Here is a 21,365-nt window from a genome sequence, read left to right as displayed (position 1 = left end):
CAAAACCAAACTAAAAAATATGCTTTACACAGCTTATAAGGGGGATGTCACAGCACAACGGGAATCTAACTGGGGAAGAAGTCAAAGTAATCCTCCCCCTACCACAACCAGGGCGGTAAGGACAGGACGCTTTACAGATGTGTTGTTGATGGAGGACATGCGGAGCTTTTTCAGTCCTACACATCGCCACAGCCCTTCGGGATCCAGCCTTAGAGAACGAATCGACCGACAGGTGGCAGACTACCTCGCCTTAACTGCAGATATCGACACTCTGAGGAGCGATGAACCCCTTGACTACTGGGTGTGCAGGCTTGACCTGTGGCCTGAGCTATCCCAGCTTGCGATAGAACTTCTGGCCTGCCCGCTTCAAGTGTCCTGTCAGAAAGGACCTTCAGTGCAGCAGGAGGCATTGTCACTGACAAAAGAAGTCGCCTCGGTCAAAAAAGTGTTGATTACCTCACCTTCATTAAGATGAATAAGGCATGAATCCCGAAGGGACTGACAGTAGGGGATACGTTTAACTAACAAAAGGCCTGATGACATGCCTTGGCCTCAAAATGGTCCCCACGCTGCTGTATTTAATGTCTGCATACCGGATGACTTTCGTGAATTCTCCGCCACCAACTAGGGTTCAAGCCGCAATGTTTTAGTCAACTTTCTGCCTTGAAAACATCAATTTTTTGGCTGCTGCTACAACAGCGGCTGCAACAGTAACATTGTTTTTCAGGCATGTGTACATGCCTAATTTTTCTGGCCTCTGGTGCTGCACTGTGGCTGCAAAAACAAAACAAAAAAAAGGCACATACAAGTGTCAATTTCCCTTTCGTGATCGTTACCTTGTTGTGGTGAAGGGGCTTGCGTATCACAATGAAGCGATCATCACCTCTATGAGTGTGTTGGCAATGTTGCCACACCCCAGATGATAAGGCCGTTGCTTCATTATGATCAGGACGGCTGGATGTTTTTTCATAGAAAAAAATTTAATTTTTTTATTTCTCTTTTTTTAGGTTGTATGGGTGGGTTTTTAATACATAAAATAAAAAAATCATAATAAAGTTTCTTATTAGTTTACTAGAAATAATGCAGACAATTAAAAAAATCCCCAACAATTCCAATACAAATCAAGTACAAAGCTCAGAACTAAATTATTCCAGGATGTCGTAATGGTTTGTTAATTCGACAATGGTTAATCAATTCGACACACGTCCCCAGATAGGGGACGTAACACGGATTAAACTGATAGGAATAGGACTAGTTAAGACACCACTCATATAGGGTGTCACAGCACATTGCTCCATGCATGCGCAGTGCCCCAACTTGAACTAAAATCAATTCAGTTTGGTGTATTAGAGTTTGGTCTGTCACTGTGAAGGCAGTCGAAGATACCCGGCCTAAATTTTTTTTCACAAAAGGCAATCCCACCCTGATATGGGACGTAACAGGGATTAAACTGATGAGAATAGTACTACAGAAAATAGCACTCATATCGGGTGTGACAGTAAATTGCACGGCGCAGACGCAGTGACCGTGGCGTGGATTCAAACTAAGGGGAGGGAGCCAGGGGGAGAGAGCCAGCAATTTTTTAACCATCTCCCCGTTTGAAAAATCTATTTAATAAATGGACCCCAGATTGGGGACGTAACAGGGATTAAACTGATGAGAAGAGAGAACTACAGGAAATACCACTCATATCGGGTGGGACAGTAAATTGCACGGCGCAGACGCAGTGACCGTGGCGTGGATTCAAACAAAGAGGAGGGAGGCAGCAATTTTTTAACCATCTCCCCGTTCGAAAAATCTATTTAATAAATGGACCCCAGATTGGGGACGTAACAGGGATTAAACTGATGAGAAGAGAGAACTATAGAAAATAGCACTCATATCGGGTGGGACAGTAAATTGCACGGCACAGACGCAGTGACCGTGGATTCAAACAAAGGGGAGGGAGCCAGTGTTTTTTAACCATCTCCCCATTCGAAAAATCTATTCAATTCACCTTTCCGGGACCCTTGGTGTTGTACGTGGCTGGGTGGAGGAAGAAACCTTAAATGACATCAACGGGACATGGCTAGCTTGGTATCCAACCTTGTGCAAATGGGAAGTTTGCGGTTGGGCAAATGGACTGTTTGCGGTGGTTTGTGGTGCATTAAAAGGGGAGTTTGGTCTGTCAATGTCTGTAACCCTTACACTACCTGATCGATACAACATCATACCTGATCGTATACACACACTGGATGTTTTAAACCACGTTGTTCAAAAAAAAAATTGGATTGTTAGGTGATTTATGCCCTTTATGGATTAAAATCCAACTCTGCGTCAACTATGTAATTTTCCATGGGAGTTTTACCATGGATCCCCCTCCGGCATGCCACAGTCCAGGTGTTAGTCCCCTTGAAAAAAAAATTCCATCACTATTGTGGCCAGAAAGAGTCCCTGTGGGTTTTAAAATTCGCCTGCCCATTGAAGTCAATGGCGGTTCGCCCGGTTCGCCCGTTCGCGAACATTTGCGAAAATTCGCGTTCGCTGTTCGCGAACGGAAAATTTAATGTTCGCGACATCTCTAATCTGCACTGCTACCCTGAGAAATTTTTGAGACGAGGGATGTATGGGCACATGGTAATAAGCGTCCTTGATATCTATTGAAGCCATGACGCAATTGGGAAATAGATGAAGAATCGTTGATGATATCGATTCCATCTGAAATCTCTAATACGTTAGATATAAATTTAGGTCCTTCCGGTTTATTATTGTCCGATAGGACCCATTCGGCTTGGGGACAAGAAAGAGGGTTGAATAAAACCCTTCCCCTATTTCTTCTGTAGGAACTGGGACTAGAACTGACTTGTCCATGAGATTTCTTATTTCTCCAAATAACGCAGCGTGTTTTGGAGAGTGCTGGTCTAAAGCCGTAATTTTGAACCTTTCCAGTGGGTGCCTATTGAAATCTAAACTGTATCCTTCCTTTATTATATCTTTTTCCCAGGCACTTGATGTGATATTTTGCCAGGCTTGAAATAATAAAGACAGTCGACCCCCCACCTGAGACCTGGTGTCATTGCTGAGAAACACTGGAAGACTGGGGCTTGGACTTAAACAAAAGGCCCTTTGTTTTATCTCTTCTCCACTCATTGCCTTTCTTTTGGACTCTAGCCTCCTCCTTTTTATTTCTAAACCAAAATGGCTTTCTCTGCTTAGGAGAAGAAGGCACCGGGAATCCCTTCTTCCTATCAGATGCTTTGTCCAATATGTCATCTAGTGCAAGGACGAATAAAAAATTTCCCTGGCATAGAAGGACACACAACTTGGACTTAGAAGCGACATCTCCCCTCCATTCCTTCAGCCAAAGGGATCTTCTGGCCGAATTTGACAATGCTGCCGCTCTGGCCAATAACCTTAGAGCGTCAGCCGACGCATCCAAAATAAAGTCTACTGCTTTTAGCATCGTAGGTATCGCTTACAGTAGCTGCTCCCTCGGGATTCTGTTAGCAATATGTGATTCTATTTTCCCTAACCAGATTGTAAGTGACCTTGCAACCGATGTTGTAGCAATATTTGGCTTAAAGAAGGAGGTCGACGCCTCCCAAATTTTTCTAAGGTGTCAGACCTTTTATCCATTGGGTCTTTAAGGGAACCCAGATCTTTAAACGGGAGTGCTGATTTTTTAACTTTTGCAACTGGAGCATTAACCATAGCAACATCCTGCCAGACCGAGACATCTTGATCATTAAACGGGTATTTTCTTTGAACTGATCTAGGAATAAAAAACTTTTTATCAGGTTTGTTCCATTCTCACTTTATCAACTCCTTAATACAGTCCTGAATAGGGAACACTCTCGCTTTCTTGGCTTCAGACTCTCAAACATTAACTCCTGTCTTGATCTGGTCTCCTTTTCTTCTTCTACCTCCATAGTGGACCTCACCGCCTTTAATAAAAGGCCCATATCCTCCACTTTAAACAGAGGTCTTCCCGTAAGATCTTCAGAGGAAGAATCTGAACTTCCTAATACCCCCTCCTCCAATGAATTCGACTCAGTAAAGTCCAATTCTGCCACTTGAGTCTTCCTCTGCCTAAAAGAACCGAGAAGCGACTTCTTAACCTGTTCCACTGAGGATCGGACTTCCATCTTGACCAGATTCTGTATACTCTGGAACAAGGATGGAGATTCCTCTGCTACCACTCTATCCAGGCAGGGCAGACAACAGGCTTTGGGGTAAGATGGCCCGCACTTTCTACAGCAGCTCTGACATATCGGGGTAATGTTTCAAGAACCTCTGCACCATCAAATTCAGCACATGCACCAGACAAGGGATGTGCGTCAAATGTGGTAGTAAAAAGTGTATTTGTTGTCGACATATGTTCATCTCAAAAGAGGTCATATCTATGGCTAATAATAAAAAACATATGTTGAAGCAATATATTAATTGCAACACAGACCACGTAGTATTCGTTATAACATGTAAAATATGCAGGGTACAATACGTGGGCTGTACCACAAATGATCTAATAGTACGTATAAGGAAGCATTTGAGTGATGTCCCTCACGTCATGTCTCGGAATGTCTCAGCAGCAACAATGCATTTGTTGATATCTCTGCGTTTTCTGTGCAGGGCGTGGAGGTTGTTCACGCACCAATTAGAGGAGGTAATCGCAAACAGAAGCTCCTGAGTAGAGAAACATATTGGATGTTTATTTTGGAAACCCTGTATACCGAAGGGTCTAAACAGAAAATATGATTTAACACTGCAGTACATGTAGTTCATCAGTTTGTGTTTTCAAATGCATGATACTAATTTGTTGCCTCCCCGCCCATGTGTTCTTGGCTGGACTTTTTTTACCTAATCCAGGAGCACCTGGGCCTGGGATGTGACCTTTAGCCAATCAAGAAAGGAGGAGGAACCTATCTGTGTTGTATATAAGTACTTGTTTTTAGTGCACTTTGTATTGTCTTGATGAAGGGCTCAATACTATAGCCCGAAACGCGTCACAATTACTTTGTGTCTCTCCATGTTATGTATGTTGGATCTTAAATTTTGGAAGCCAAATAAAGAACAAACCATTTTATACGTCAGAAGCTGGAATTGACCCTTTGTTTTCTGGATATTTCAAGTGTGGCTGGGTTCAAGCCTTATCTTCCGTGCTTCACAAGGGTGATCAGAGGTGAGAGCTGCAACTTTCTTCTTCTCTATATGTCCTCAACTCTATACACAAAATCCCAGTGACAGGTTCCCTTTAACTTTAGCAAGAGGCGAGATGACTTGATCACCTCGCCACGCCTCCTAATACGTGCCGTGCCTGCGCTGCGCTCCACTCTCGCTGCATCCCTACGCACGCACAGGCACAGGCTATTGTTGTATGTACAGCTGCCAAGTGCCATTTTCTGCCTAAAAGTGAACGTGCTGCGATCTGTTACTGGAAAGCACCTGCAGCCTGGGCCCTGTGTACACGGAGCAGGTACCTGTGTGCGTTACTGGTAATGCACCATAAAAAGTGTCTTTTCAGCCTCTCTGATGAGGAGATGGGAGAGTAGTGATCCTGCTCCCCCCCTCCTACTGTCCCCCCACTAGTAACCCTGCTCCCACCTCCTTCTATCACCCCACTAGTGACCCTGCTCCCCCCTCCTACTGTCCCCCCACTAGTGACTCTGCTCCTCCCGCCTTCTGTCACCCCACTAGTGACCCTGTGTGTTCCTGTACGGAGAGGAGCCTGGCTGGAGTGCTGTGCCTAGCTGTGTATCTGTCCCTGTGTGTGTGTGTCTCTCCCTGTGTGTGTCACCATCTGCAGTAAGCAGGATTGGACTAATGCACACTGGCGCAATAATATGCACTGACTGAGTCAGGTGTAAATTATAGTTAAGAGTTTTTGTTCGTGACGCCAATTGCAGCGTGCACAGGGTACAGTCTCAGGGCCCTTTAGGTGTTGCAACTCACTTACCAGGTGAGGAATGCCAGAGTGGTATAATATCTCTGAGTAGTAGGTATAGTGTCAACAATGTCTCCTACCTTGGTACGGCTGGACTCCTGGATCCTGGCTCACTTGCAATAAAATGAGTGTTGCTAGTAGGAGTAATTGAGGGATTTAGTAGCAGTAAATGAGATCCAGACTTGGGATATAATTCAACTTGTTTTTACTGGTTGCACCTTTAATCCATATGAGATACAGCAATAGTCTTTGGTTCCCAGCATGTATTGGCAATGTATGACAGGGATCAATATCTCTTCTGCTCCTATCATGTGCCTGGAGAATATGGTAGGAATCTATCTTCTGCTATGTCGATCTTCTGCTGTATATGGGACTGACTAGCTGAGGAGGAATTTGGCTTCTCCTGGTCTCTGGATGGAACTCACAGTTAGCTCACAGGGTATGGTTCTTTCTGGAGTTCAGGGTGTGGCTGCTTGCTTGTCACCAGCTGAGGCTGAGGGCTCAGACTGGGCATGGAGATCTTTGGTCTCAGCCGAGACGAGATCCTGGTCTGGGATCCCTATAACTGGGAGCTCCTACCAGCACAGCCTTCCCCTAGCCGGGTGACTGGCACACTGACTCTAACTTCCTTTCCTCCCCATGAGGCAGGACATGGGCCACTCAAAGAGGGGGGAGCTAAACTGGAATATACTATTCCAGTCTAGATATGCTAAACTGTTACTAAGGCCTTGCTAAACATTGCTGCCACCTGCTGGTGTACACGGAAATTACAGCAATTACATGTAACAGGCTTAGAAAATGCACATTTGTGAGAAATATTAAATAAAATCACATTAGATGAGAAGGCACATATTATCAACAAATAGTAGCGGGGAAAAAGAGTTTAGTAACATAACTCTGGGATGTTACACATCACCATGCCCACAGTGTTCCTATGTCTTGATGTAGCTGCATCAGGGCGTTCTGTGCAGGGCAAGAAGAAGAAGATGGAAGAGGAGGCAGCGCCGCCAGCATGGAGTCCGTGGGAGAGACACAGGGAGGCATACTAAGGATGTAGGTAACACTACCACATGATCTACACTAGTGTTATCTGTGGTTTTATATAGGACTGCAGGTAACACTACCACATTATCAGCACTAGTGTTATCTGTGGCTTTACATAGGACTGCAGGTAACACAACTACATCTTCTGTATTCAGATAGCCATCACTGTGTTATCTGTGTTGTTACATAGGACTGCAGGTGATATCTACTATATTATCTGCACTCAGAGTTATCACTGTGTAACTTTATCGCCCAAGGGCCCACATGAGCCTGGAGCCGGCGCGGCACAATATGTGGGTGGGGCTGTCTGGGTCTGGCTTGAGGGTGGGCGGGGGACACAGGGGCCCCATAATCTCCTAATGCCCGGGGACCCCATGAGTTGTCAGTCCGCCCCTGTGTGTGTCAGCACCCTTATAGACTAACAGTTTAGAAAATATGTGCCTTTGGACCTTCAGAAAAAAGTTTTTACAATGACTATACGCCAGGTTTTGACTTGCAACTTAAAAAAAAGTCGCAAGGGCCCCATGGAGTCCCCTGGAATGAACAGAGCAACTGGTTGGGCACGTGTGCAGCTGCTCCATTCATTTCTATGGGAGTTCCAGAGAAATGAGCGTTAGGCCACTTTGACACGGGCGAGATTTCTGCGTGGGTGCAATGCGTGAGGTGAACGCATTGCACCTGCACTAAATCCGGACCCATTTCTATGGGGCTGTGCGCATGAACAGTGATTTTCACGCATCACTTGTGCGTTGCATGAAAATCGTAGCATGCTCTATTTTGTGCATTTTTTCACGCAACGCAAGCCCCATAGAAGTGAATGGGGCTGCGTTTGGTACCCAAACCCCCCTTGCCCCTCTGTAGTGATGCCTATGATGCTGTCCCATTGTGATACGTACAATGGTACAGCTATTTTCCATGGTGTATGCTTTCCCATTGTGACACGTGCAGTGTTATGTCCATTATCCCTGGAGAATGCTGCGTATTGTGACACAAGCATATTTCCTTCCCTTGTCACAGAAGGATGGTGGCCCATAGTGACACACACAGTTTTATGTCCATTGTCCCTGGAGGATGCTGCTGACCCATTGTAACTCACACAGTATTCCATCCATTGTCCCTGGAGTATACTAACCCATTGTAATACACACATTGTTCCTTCCATTATCCCTGGAGTATGCTGGCCCATTGTCACAAGCCCAGTGCTCCATCCATTGTCCTAGGATGATGCTGGCCCATTGTGACAACAGCATTGATCCCTCTATTCACCCTGTAGGATGCTGAGCCATTGTTACACGCTCAGTGTTCCATCCATTGCCCCCCAGGAGAATGTTGTCCCACTAACACATGCTGTGTTCTGTCCTTTTTTCCTTAGGCCTCTTTCACAAGGGCGTGTGCGCCCCATTGCCGTATTGCGGACCGCATTTGCGGATCCGCAATACACGGGTGCCGTTCCGTGGGCATTCCACATCACGGATGCGGACCCATTCACTTCACTGTTCAGAAATACACTCATCAAACTGACTTGTGCATTGACGAGTGTATCACAGTAGAATGCAGCTTCCACCTCACCCATTGCTCCACACAGAAGCCAGAAGATCAATCCAAAGAAAAAGAAAGCAAGTTCCAGAGTGCTGTCTTCCAGACTAACATTTATTAAAAATAAAATAAAATTGCCATGTATAATGTGCTTCGGAGGTGGTCTGCCTCCTTCAGCAGATACAAAGAAATCGCATACATAAAGAGTTTAACTATCATCAAACAAGGTCAAAGCGATCTATAAAACACAACATGGATCCGGAGATATAACAATAGGCATGGATACAAAAATCGCTATACAGTATAATCTCCTAAAGGTATTTTTTATATATATATAAAGTTTGGACACACCTTCTCATTCAAAGAGTTTTCTTTATTTTCATGACTATAAAAATTGTAGATTCACACTGAAGGCATCAAAACTATGAACACATAACAATTATATACATAACAAAAAAGTGTGAAACAACTGAAAATATGTCATATTCTAGGTTCTTCAAAGTAGCCACCTTTTGCTTTGATTACTGCTTTGCACACTCTTGGCATTCTCTTGATGAGCTTCAAGAGGTAGTCACCTGAAATGGTTTTCACTTCACAGGTGTGCCCTGTCAGGTTTAATAAGTGGAATTTAATGCCTTATAAATGGGGTTGGGACCATCAGTTGCATTGTGGAGAAGTCAGGTGGATACACAGCTGATAGTCCTACTGAATAGACTGTTAGAATTTGTATTATGGCAAGAAAAAAGCAGCTAAGTAAAGAAAAACAAGTGGCCATCATTACTTTAAGAAATGAAGGTCAGTCAGTCCGAAAAATTGGGAAAACTTTGAAAGTGTCCCCAAGTGCAGTCACAAAAACCATCAAGCGCTACAAAGAAACTGGCTCACATGCAGACCGCCCCAGGAAAGGAAGACCAAGAGCCACCTCTGCTGCGGAGGATAAGTTCAACCGAGTCACCAGGCTCAGAAATCGCATGTTAACAGCAGCTCAGATTAGAGACCAGGTCAATGCCACACAGAGTTCTAGCAGCAGACACATCTCTAGAACAACTGTTAAGAGGAGACTGTGTGAATCAGGCCTTCATGCTAAGAACAGGCAACAAGCAGAAGAGACTTGTTTGGGCTAAAGAACACAAGGAATGGACATTAGACCAGTGGAAATCTGTGCTTTGGTCTGATGAGTCCAAATTTGAGATCTTTGGTTCCATCCACCGTGTCTTTGTGCAACGCAGAAAAGGTGAACGGATGGACTCTACATGCCTGGTTCCCACCGTGAAGCATGGAGGAGGAGGTGTGATGGTGTGGGGGTGCTTTGCTGGTGACACTGTTGGGGATTTATTCAAAATTGAAGGCATACTGAACCAGCATGGCTACCACAGCAGCGGTATGCTATTCCATCCGGTTTGCGTTTAGTTGGACCATCATTTATTTTTCAACAGGACAATGACCCCAAACACACCTCCAGGCTGTGTAAGGGCTATTTGACCATGAAGAAGAGTGATAGGGTGCTGCGCCAGATGACCTGGCCTCCACAGTCACCGGACCTGAACCCAATCGAGATGGTTTGGGGTGAGCTGGACCGCAGAGTGAAGGCAAAAGGGCCAACAAGTGCTAAGCATCTCTAAGCAACTCCTTCAAGACTGTTGGAAGACCATTTCAGGTGACTACCTCTTGAAGCTCATCAAGAGAATTCCAAGAGTGTGCAAAGCAGTAATCAAAGCAAAAGGTGGCTACTTTTAAGAACCTAGAATATGACATATTTTCAGTTGTTTCACACTTTTTTGTTATGTATATAATTCCACTTGTGTCCGTGGCCGCGGTCTGTAGTGTGGAGGGAAGGGACCCTAACAATGGCTGATGTGTGCCTGGAGCCACGACACGTGGGCAGGCCTAAAAGAGGGCCAAAAAGACACTGAGTAGGGAAAAACAATGTAATTTAATATACATTACAAAGCCAAAGAACGGAAAACTTCACAGGTTTCTGATTGCAGATCCGGAATGTACCTGGAAAAACAGGCAGATCTCCACCTACCCATGTGACGTATGACGTGCGGAGGTGTCCCGTGTTTGGAGGCTGCAGATGCCGCTCCGATGCAGAAGGAATGTTTGGTTATTGTTTTGGGGTCCACCCCCAACCCTGCGACCAGGGATCTGATGTGGGATACGAATTGCAGCATGGATAGGGGTTTCCCTTGGAACGGAAGTAAAGGTGATTCAGGGTCTGGAGACAGTATGGTGTTTAAGAGACGTCGGAGTACAAGAACCGGACACCAGGCGTTCTTGGATTCAAAGAAGCGAATCTGTACAGGAGGACCGGTCTGGGACGTCTTTGTGGAAGGAAGGCTTAACACAAGGTGATCCTGGTTCCAGGATAGCTGTTTCCTCTTCAGGAAGGTTGCCCTTGGGGAAGTGACGGAGAACTCTCCTGGGCGCAGAAAGCCGTAGAAGCTCAAATACATTGCGGCCTTGATAACCAGACTGAAGGAAGGGCCAAAAGGGTTTCCATCTAGGATCGCTGACAGCTGCCTAAAAAGTTCGCCGGAGACCGGCCGTTGGGAAGGGGTCGTGTCCTTACTGCTCTTCTCAATGCCCCTGAGAGTGGCTTTGACTGCTTGAGACGTGAACGCAGAGCGATGTTCTGGATTCTGTAGTACCAAGAAATGCTGCGCCCCAGCGAGGTACAAGCGGATGGTGTTGGGTGCCAGCTTAAGGTTGACATGACAATGGGCCATGAAAGCCATGATATAGGGTGTGAAAGCTGTATCCCGTTGGGGATGATCTATGGTAAATTTTGAAAACAGATTCCAACCGGTGCGGTAATTGCGGGCCGTGTTGACGGAGAGGGATCGGTGCATGAGGTCCTTGGCCGTTGCCAGCAGTGACCTTAATCCAACATTAGGTCGCTGAATCTGGGAATCCGTGCCCCGGTCTGGTCGGCTTCTGGACATGCCTGAAAAAACGTGTGAAAATTGAATCGAGATAGTGCATCGGCCGCAGTGTTGCTAACACCTGAAATACGGGAACATGAAAAATGGAAGTTGTTAATCATGGACAGCCAGACCAGTTTGCGCAGAAGGGACATGATTTTTGCAGACTTGGCTCGACCCTTGGTAATGATGTCTACCAAGTCTTGACTGTCTGAAATAAACATGACATTGGAATTGGCCCAAAGATGACCCCAGATTGTGGCAGCTGCCACAATGGGATAAAATTCCAGAAATGGAGAAGAACTGAGGGCCTGAGGGTCAGTACTGATCTGAGGCGGCCATGGTCCAGCTAACCAGTGGGGCCCGAAGATAGCTGCGAACCCCCAGGAAGCCGCGGCATCGGAAAACACCCTAGCTGAAGATTGGGTCCAGGATGGGACAAACAGGCTAACCCCGCTCCATGCTGAAAGAAAGTTGTCCCACATGCGTAAGTCTGCCATGGCTGCCCTGTCTAAGTGGACAATGCTGTTGGGTTCTGGGGCTGCAGGGAGGAGCGAGAGCAGACAGGAAATGAAGGCCCTACCCTGGGGCATCACCCTTAAGGTGAAATTTAATCTACCCAGGATGGACTGTAACTCTACTTTGGTCAACTGGGAAGATGCTAGAGCCCCGGAAACGACTTCTCGGATTTGGGCCAACTTGACTTCCGGTAGCCTGGCTTCCATCCTGTCGGAATCCAGGATAATGCCCAGGAAGGTGATGGAGGTGGCCGGACCAGAGGTCTTGCCCTGCGATATGGGAATGCGTAGGGAGGAAAAGAGCTCCAGGAGGAAGTGAAGCCCTGACGGGTGGCATTGTGGTTGTTCTATAAGGAGAAAGTCGTCCAGGTAGTGGATGACCGCTGGAGTACTGCCGTGTTGGATCAGAATCCAGTGCAAAGCCTGAGCCAGTTGGTCGAACAACCAAGGGCTGCTTTTAGAGCCGAAGGTCAACCGATTAGCGAAATAAAACCTGCTCTCCCATTGTATGCCATAGAATTGCCATAAATGTGGAGCGATTGGAAGTAGCTTGAATGCGTCTACGATGTCGGTTTTAGACAACCAGGTGCCTTTCCCAGCCCTGAGGATGAGAGCAATGGCCTCATCAATGGACGCATACCTCAGACGGAATTAATGAATTGATGCTGGGGATGACGGAATCATGAGGGGCTGAGAGGTCATAGATCAAGTGTTTTTTATTGGAATCTTTTTTTGATACAACTCCTATGGGGCTGATCTGCCAGCGAGAGAATGGAATCAGGTTGAATGGGCCCAGAAGGAACCCTTTCTCAACCTCCGAGTTCAGGAGCTCCTGAACAGCGGCGGGATCTGACCTGGCCGACTGAAGATTGTCGCACACCCAGTTAGAGTGGGGGAGCGAACCATCCCAGTGTCAAAGCCAAAGCAGAGGCCGGAAATCAAGGAGTCCACAAATCCCGGAACCGGATGTTCCCGCAACAAAAAGGCCAGAAGATCAATGTTGCAATCGGCTAGTCATGGCTGTTTGGAAAACCTCTTTGGACACGTGGACCTGGGGTGAGCCCTGAAGCAAATGGTGCAGATGTGCAGGGCCCTGCAGCCACTGAAGAGACAAGTGCCAAAGTTAAAATTATTACAGACTTGGCTGTTGCCAAGATAGACAATGGGTCTACCTAACTTGTCTGTGGAGGAGGGGCTGCGGGAGACACCAGAGGGGCCGGGGGTGACCCTATCTGGTTGAGCCGTGGCTGCTTGAGGACACCACTCCGTTGAATGGAAGATCGACTGGCAAGTCGAACAGGAGGGAGCCCGGAGACCGGCGAAATGCCGGCAGAATAACTCCATATCCAGAGTGGCCCAGTTAACGGAAAACTGAAATTGAGTCAGTGCAGCGGCGGCCTTGGCTGAGAAGGAGCGATGGTAATCGTAGAAAGCCGTACCGCCGTACTTGTGCCCAAGATCAGTGACTCTGTATAGATACGTATCCAGCTCCTCCCTTTGAGATTGGTAGGCGGAGCAGATTACGTCTCTATACAGGCTAAAGGCCAAAACGAACTCTGGGACGGAGAGCTTGCGATTGAGACGGGCATCCTTGGCCCTAAGGGCAACCGAGATTTCCCCGCAATCAAAGGTCTTGTTGTCGGCGGCATCATGGGATGCAATAAGAATGGAAGCCAGGTTCACATCCTTTCCTGCCAAGATGTCTTTCCTGATATTGTCCGGCACAAAGTATGCTGGTGCTACCACTGGAGCTGCTGGAGCCGTACCTGGTGCCGGTAGCTGATACAAAGAGGGGTCGGTGAGTGGGACCACTGCCTGGGATGTCGACAGTGTTCTGGATTCCAAGTCCACCACCCTGGCCCTGATGTCAGCCACGGAAGAGGCGAGGGAATCCATGGTGGCCTGCAACTGCACCAGAGATTGCTGAATTGATTGGGACGAATCTTCCCCTTCTGAAGGACCGGGTTCCGACATCAACAGCCTGTATAGTTCGGCTTTTCTTGCTGACGCTGGATGCCTGATGCCCCTTCTGTTCAGTTCTGCGACGAGCCTTGGTACGGTCCATCTCCTGAGGAATTCTGGGCCGCCTTGGCCAGAGACCGAGGTACCCGGGAGGGACAATGCGTTGTCCACGTCCGACACCTGTGACATGGCTCCGAAGACTTGAAGAGACCTTACGTAGGACCTGAAATTAAAGACAAAACATGGCAGCTGGAGAGGTCACGAGGACTGTGTTCCGTATTTACTAAGCCCATGAGTAATCATAATTGAGAACGTACCTGTGTCTGTGGACTCAATACCCTTGCCTTACCGCTTGAGGCTTGACGGAAGAGACCCGACTGGCCCTGGGGACTGGAAAGGTTATGAGCCGACGTGAGTGAGTTATGCGGGGCAGGATATAACAACCAATAGCGGTGTTGATGGACGAGAGGATGGACGCACCGACGTGCTGGTTTGACATGAGAAACAGAGTGACGTGGATGAGTAAGGCAGGAAACCCAAAAGAGGCTCCCGTGAGCCGAGCAGACACACAGCTGGGGAGGAAAGTAAGGTGCAGAAGGGTGTCTAGGGTGCCAGGAGGAGGAGTCATGGTTACTGTGGCGAGAAGGAGACCTGGACGTTCCAGGCCGAGTAGCGAGGTGTGACCTGAACGCTTCAGGTTGAGGAGGTGAGTCATGTTACCTGAACGTTTCAGGCTAAAAGAAGCAATGACGCCTGAACGCTTCAGGCTAAGAAGGACAGGGAAGACACCTGAACGCTTCAGGCTAAAAGATAGCAACATCGACTGAACGCTTCGGGCTAAGAAGGACAGGGATGAGACCTGAACGCTTCAGGCTAAGATGGACAGGGAAGACACCTGAACGCTTCAGGCTAAGATGGACAGGGAAGACACCTGAACGCTTCAGGCAAGGATGGACAGAGAAGACACCTGAACGCTTCAGGTTAAGACGGACAGAAACATCACCTGAACGCCTCAGGTGAGGGACGACACAGTGCTAGTGGGTGGAACTGCAGAAAAGCGGAGTGCAGCACTAAAATACCTACCTGAAAAGACCCTCAGGCCTAAGAAATCCACTCGACTGACTGGCAGGGACCCTCAGAAGTGCCTGTGGAAAAAGATTTTTTATTTTTTTATTTTAGCAATAGGCGTATGAAAACCATCCCAATACCTAAACCTGAGACGTCAGGAGGTCAAGAACACGGTACAACAGAAACCACGAACGCTAAAGGAACCTGAGAAAAGGACACAAATGTGAGGTTTTAACTTAAGTGAGACCAGGGGCTCGCTGGACGCGGTGAAATATGGAGCCTTGGCGGCGAAGTATGAGCGCTGGGAACAAGCCGGCAAAAGTGTGAGTTGCAGAAAGCAGCATGGCCTGGTACCAGCTGTGATAAATTAGGATTGACAGGCCACAGGATTGCGCCATAATGAGCGGCTGGCAGGAACAGAGATGGCCTCCAGGACCCACTGGTCAGTATCTGAGTGGAAGCAGAAACCGTGGATACCTGTACCAATTCTTTTTTTTTTTGAACATGACAAACCTGACAACAAGACGGATGACATTCATATGATGTACAGGTGACTACAAACATGCACTGACTGTATGGACAGTTTAAACCTTGTTGTAACAAGAGTTGCTCTCAGTTTAATCCATGGCACTGCAAATAATAAAATTTAATTTCACCGCTGATCAATGGGTGGTTCACTGTCACTTGTGGCACATGTTGGACTGAATGAGGATTCTATGGAACACCTGTGCAAATACAATAACATGTTGGAGCAGTACTGCCCTTCACCCTGTGACAGTGTGGGGCATGAAGGTGTCGTGCTGGGGGGGGGGGAACCGCGGCAACAGGGCACGCTGAGGTCCCCCCCCCCCCCAGTGGAGGCGGGCGGGCCACAAAGTTCCGGAGCGAGGTGGTGGACATGCGCACGTCCTCTCGCGAGAGGACGGACGCGCAGTGGAGCAGCAGCGGACCGACCGGCGGTGTAGGGAGCGCGGATGATCGGGGCACCAGGAGAGGGTAGGGTGGATCGGACGTGGGAGAGGACGAGGGGAGAACCGATAGGGCGCATAGGGTGGCGTGCGCCACAACTTACCTGGACAGCGCGCTTACCGGAAGTGACGTAAGCTGCCGGGGAGGGTTCGGAACGACTAGCGTGGCGAGGAAAACACAGGAGCGGGGGTTTAAAAGGAGTGACCTGGCCCCGCCCACAAATACTTTTGGTCTGTACTGTATATATATATATATATATATAGTAACGAAAATTCAGGGCAGCACTCCTGGCAATAAGGGATCGGGTGCCAGCGATGAAAACACCTGACCAAGCTTGAGAAAGGTCCCAGTAAGCGGACTGAAACGTCGCTTGGGTGAATAAAGACCCACTATTTTCACCAACGGATGTGCTGCGGTGTTTTCTATTTATATATATATATATATATATGAAAAGAAGGACGTATATATGTGTGTATGTATTCTCCGCGATCACTCAAAAACGGAACCATCGATTTAAACGAACCTTGATAAACACATCCCTTGCTACCTGGAAAGAAATCTTGTTTGGGTCACAGCTCTTTAGGATGTACCGCTCCTGAGATATTCCCAAAAATGACCTGCATTAGCCAATACAAGCCTGCAAGTCTTTCTCTTCATATCCCAACTGCCATACACACGGTCACATGTCCCTTATGAGCCAATAGAAGCTCGCAGGCCCTTAGTCTCCACATACACAGTTTTACTCCAGGTTTCCATAACAACCGGACAGGGGGAAAAAAAAGGGAAGGTTAATGAAAAGTGTAATTTTATTGCACCAAGGTCTTGTAAAAAAAAACGGACACGGACGCAGACACGGACGACATACCAGTTGTGCATCCGTTTTTTTTGACTGACCCATTGACTTGAATGGGTCCGTCTTCCGTTTTCCACTGACAAGAATAGGACAGGTTATATTTTTTTGACGGACTGGAATCATGGATCACGGACGTGGAGAAAAAACTGAGGACTATCAGTTTTTTTTCACAGCTCCATAGAAATGAATGGGACCTCTGTCATTTTTCACAGTTTAGCGGAACGGACGCGGATGCACACAACGGTCGTGTGCATAAGGCCTAAGTCGGACGATGGTAGTGCCATGAATATTGTCTACCTTGACTTCAGCAAAACCTTTGATACAGTGAAAACATAAAGAGTAGTCACAAGATTGCATTCATGTAAATTTACTGCTTTGCAATACAGCTGTAGTTTAATAGTTAAAATCAATTAAACATGCTAGAAAAAAACGTGGTATAGCCCCATCCTAAAGGCTAAAAATGTATTTTTCACTTTAACAATCAATGGAGGCCTTATATCATGGGACCTCAGTGAGAAAAGGCCCTTTCACGTAACTCAATGATATCTTTGAAGTTTTACAACTCTATACTTAAATATGCATATTTGGAAGTAGGTTTACAGAGGATATTTGTTAATTGTTAGTGAGATATTCAGACCTCAAAAAAATTAACAGCAAGATGCTGTTATGCTCTTCATGTCAATGAGGCCTTTGTCTTCATTTTAGTTTTAAATAACTAAACAATAAATAAAATGGCTAATAGAGCTGCAACTCAGGAGTAGTGTGGAGAGGCTGGGAGTAGTTAGTAGTGTTGAGCGCGAATATTCGTAAAGCAAATTTTTTTCGCGAATATCGCAACTTCGCGATTTCGCTAATATTTCGAATATACTGCTATATATTCGTAAAAACGAATATTCTTTTTTTTTTTTTTCCACAAAATTACAGTACACATATAATTGATTGTTTCCCAAAGGTCCAAAAGCTCAGATCTTACTCACATTGCCGAGAAAGTGATTGAGGTGCGAATCTTCGTAAGGCGATTTTATTAGCGCACAGGCGAATATCGGCACTTGTCCCAGAACAGAGGCAAAGGGCTTTGCATTCATACATTAGTGATTGAATTGAGTTGCGAATCTTCGTAAGGCGATTTTATTAACGCAAATGCGAATATCTACACTTGTCCCCAGAACAGAGAGGCAAAGGCCTGTGCATTCATATAGTATAGCACCATATTCGCGAATACTTAGAACTTCGTAAAATTCGATTTACGAATATTCGTATTTTTTAGTTTAGTTTCCACCTTACAGATTACATTGATCTGTACTCTGTCAACTACTGTCATCACCCCCCACTGTATCTCGATTGATTCCCAAAAGTCCAAAAGCGCAGATCTTACTCACATTGCCTAGAAAGTGATTGAGGTGCAAATCTTCGTAAGGCGATTATATTAGCGCACATGCGAATATCGGCACTTGTCCCAGAACAGAGGCAAAGGGCTTTGCATTCATACATTAGTGATTGAATTGAGTTGCAAATCTTCGTAAGGCGATTTCATTAGCGCACATGCGAATTTTGCCTAGCATAATATGTATTAAGCGATGCGAAAATTCGAATTATCGCATATGCGAAATAATAACGAATTCGAATATTCGCGAATATTTTACGAATATTCTTTCAAATATTCGCTAAATTTCGCGAATTCGAATATGGGACATGCCGCTCAATACTAGTAGTTAGTTAGTTAGGTCAGGATGTAGGTGTTAGTCATGGTACTCATAGTGGCCTTAGTAGCATTTTTGAGGAACAAGTTACTGCAAAAGATGCAAATCATGTTCTTTGTTTAATATATGTGTAATAATCTAATAATAATTTATTGTCTCGCCTGTGCAAAATGGATCAAACATGTTGCATGCACACTGAGAGTCTGTGCTGCTCGGCAAGTAGCAGCAGATGGTGTGAACACGCACCTAGTTGGATCCTACATCTGCCGGTGTGGGAATTCAGCTCTAGACATCATGTCTAGCACTGTCAATCTAGGGGGATGGGATGTATTTTGAGCTCTAGAGGAGTATGTAGTCACCCCCCGGGGGCATCGATGAAGAGGTGCACAAACTGCTGCAGCACGTCTCTCGGTGCTCCAAATACTAATTTGCACAATAAAATAAGAATTTCTCCTCAGTGCCAGCAAGTACAGTGGCAAGACAGGTATTGTTTTAAACAGCATGATCAACCCTACCAGGCTACATGCCTGGTTTAATAGGGTTGATCATGGTAACAAAGCCTCTTTATTGTGCAAATGATAGTGGGGAGACTGAGATAAAGTTTAACATATAACTCAGTTTACTTTACTGGTCAGAAAGTTGTTAAACACATCCAAATGAAGTGGAGGCACATCTTACTGGGCAGGTTTCAGCAATGATGTAGCAATGGTGTGGCTGAGTGGGAACAAGGCACCCAATCTCTCAGGATCCTTTTTTAAGATTAGGTAATATCTTGCTCTAGATGCAAATCCTAAAATAGCAATTCCTTTGACATTCAATTTCCAGCTGAGAGGTGCATAAATATCTCAAAGCTCTCCAATTACTTTGGCACAGTGCAGTTCTCCAAATCTCAAGCGGTTATGTCAGCTGTAAAACTTGATGAGCCAGCACAGTAGACTAAGGTTTTTTGCACACGAACGTGTGCGCCCCTTGGCCGTGCTGTAGCCCGGAATGCACGAACACCAACCGTGGGGCAGCCGCAGCGGATCGCGGACCCATTCACTTTAATGGGTCCGCGATCCGCCTGTTCCGCAAAAAGATAGGAGTTGTTCTATCTTTTTGCGGAACGGAAGTACAGGACAAAACCCCATGGAAGCACTCCGTAGTGCTTCCGTAGGGTTCCGTTCCGTGCTTCCGTAACCGACCATTCCGCATCTCCGGATTTGCGGACCCATTTAAGTGAATGGGTCCGCATCCGTGATGCGGAATGCCCACGGAACGGCGCTCGTGTATTGCGGATCCGCAAATGTGGTCCGCAATATGGCCTCGGAGCGCACACGTTCGTGTGAAAGAGGCCTAAGGCTCAGTCCACGGTAAAAGGCCCGTATCTGAAGTGTCTTCATCACAATGTCACACTCCAAATAAACTGAGTACCCAATTCAGCTCCACCTCTTCCTGCAGAAGTTTCAGCATAGAACCAATAAGAGAGGGAATCAACTCTCAGCCCTAACTCAGCCACGCACCTAAAACATTCTTAACCACTTCCAGACTGGGCTGCAAAAAATGGATCCGTAAAAATATGGATGACATCCGTGTGCATTCCATATTTTGCGGAACGGAACAGACGGCCCCTAATAGAACAGTACTATCCTTGTCCGTAATGTGGACAATAATAGGACATGTTCTATTTTTTTCCGGAATTTCAGTGTAACTTCAGTGTTTTTACGGACCCATTTAAGTGAATTATTCAGCATACAGTTCGCCAGAAAAAAAAACTGAACGGACACGGAAAGAAAATGCGTTAGTGTGCATGAGCCCTAAGACAGATAGTGATGCCTCAAAAAATATTCATTAATTAATATTCCCCATATATCTACTTTATGTGGGGATCATTTTGGTAATGTCATTTTTTTTTTTTAGGACGCTAGAAGAAAATTTCCAAAGTCAACTTTTTTAAGGACCAGTTCAGTTCTGAAGTCACTTTGTGGGCTTACATAGTGGAAACCCCCCATAAATGACCCCATTGTAGAAACTAAACCCCTCAAGTTACTGAAAACTGATTTTACAAACTTTGCTAACTAACCCTTTAGGTGTTCCACAAGAATTAAAGGAAAATGGAGATTAAATTTAAAATTTTAACTTTTTTGGCAGATTTTCTATTTTAATCCATTTTTTTCTTTAACACATTGAGGGTTAACAGCCAAACAAAACTTAATATTTATTACCCTGATTCTGCGATTTACAGAAACACCCCACATGTGGTTGTAAACTGATGTAAGGGCACACGGCAGGGCGCAGAAGAAAATAAGCGCCATATGGTTTTTGGAAGGCAGATTTTGCTGGACTGGTTTTTAGATGCCATGTCCCATTTAAAGCCACCCTGATGCACATTCACAGTAGAAACTCCCAAAAAGTTACCCCATTTTGGAAACTAGGGGATAAGGTGCCAGTTTTGTTGGCACTATTTTGGGGTACATATGATTTTTAATTGCTCTATATTTAGTTTTTTGGGATGCAAGGTAACCAAAAAATGGCAATGTTTTTATGTTTTATTGTTTACAGCATTCATCTGACAGGGTAGATCATGTGCTATTTTTATAGAGCAGGTTGTTACAGATGCAATGATATCAAATATGTCTACATTGTTTATTTGTTTGTTTCAGTTTTACATAATAAAACATTTAAAAAAATATATATATATTTGGTTACGGACATGGCAATACCTAAAATGTATACTTTTTCTTATTTATTTAAGTTTTACACAATAATAGCAGTTTTGAAGAAAAAAAATAATCATATTTTAGTGTCTCCATTGTCTGAGAGTCATTTGTTTTAATTTTTGAACCGATTGTCTTATTTAGGGCCTAATTTTTTGCAGGATGAGGTGACGGT

This window comes from Bufo gargarizans, chromosome 1, assembly GCF_014858855.1.
Source record: "Bufo gargarizans isolate SCDJY-AF-19 chromosome 1, ASM1485885v1, whole genome shotgun sequence".
NCBI lineage: Eukaryota > Metazoa > Chordata > Amphibia > Anura > Bufonidae > Bufo > Bufo gargarizans.
Note: the sequence above shows the minus strand (reverse complement) of the source record.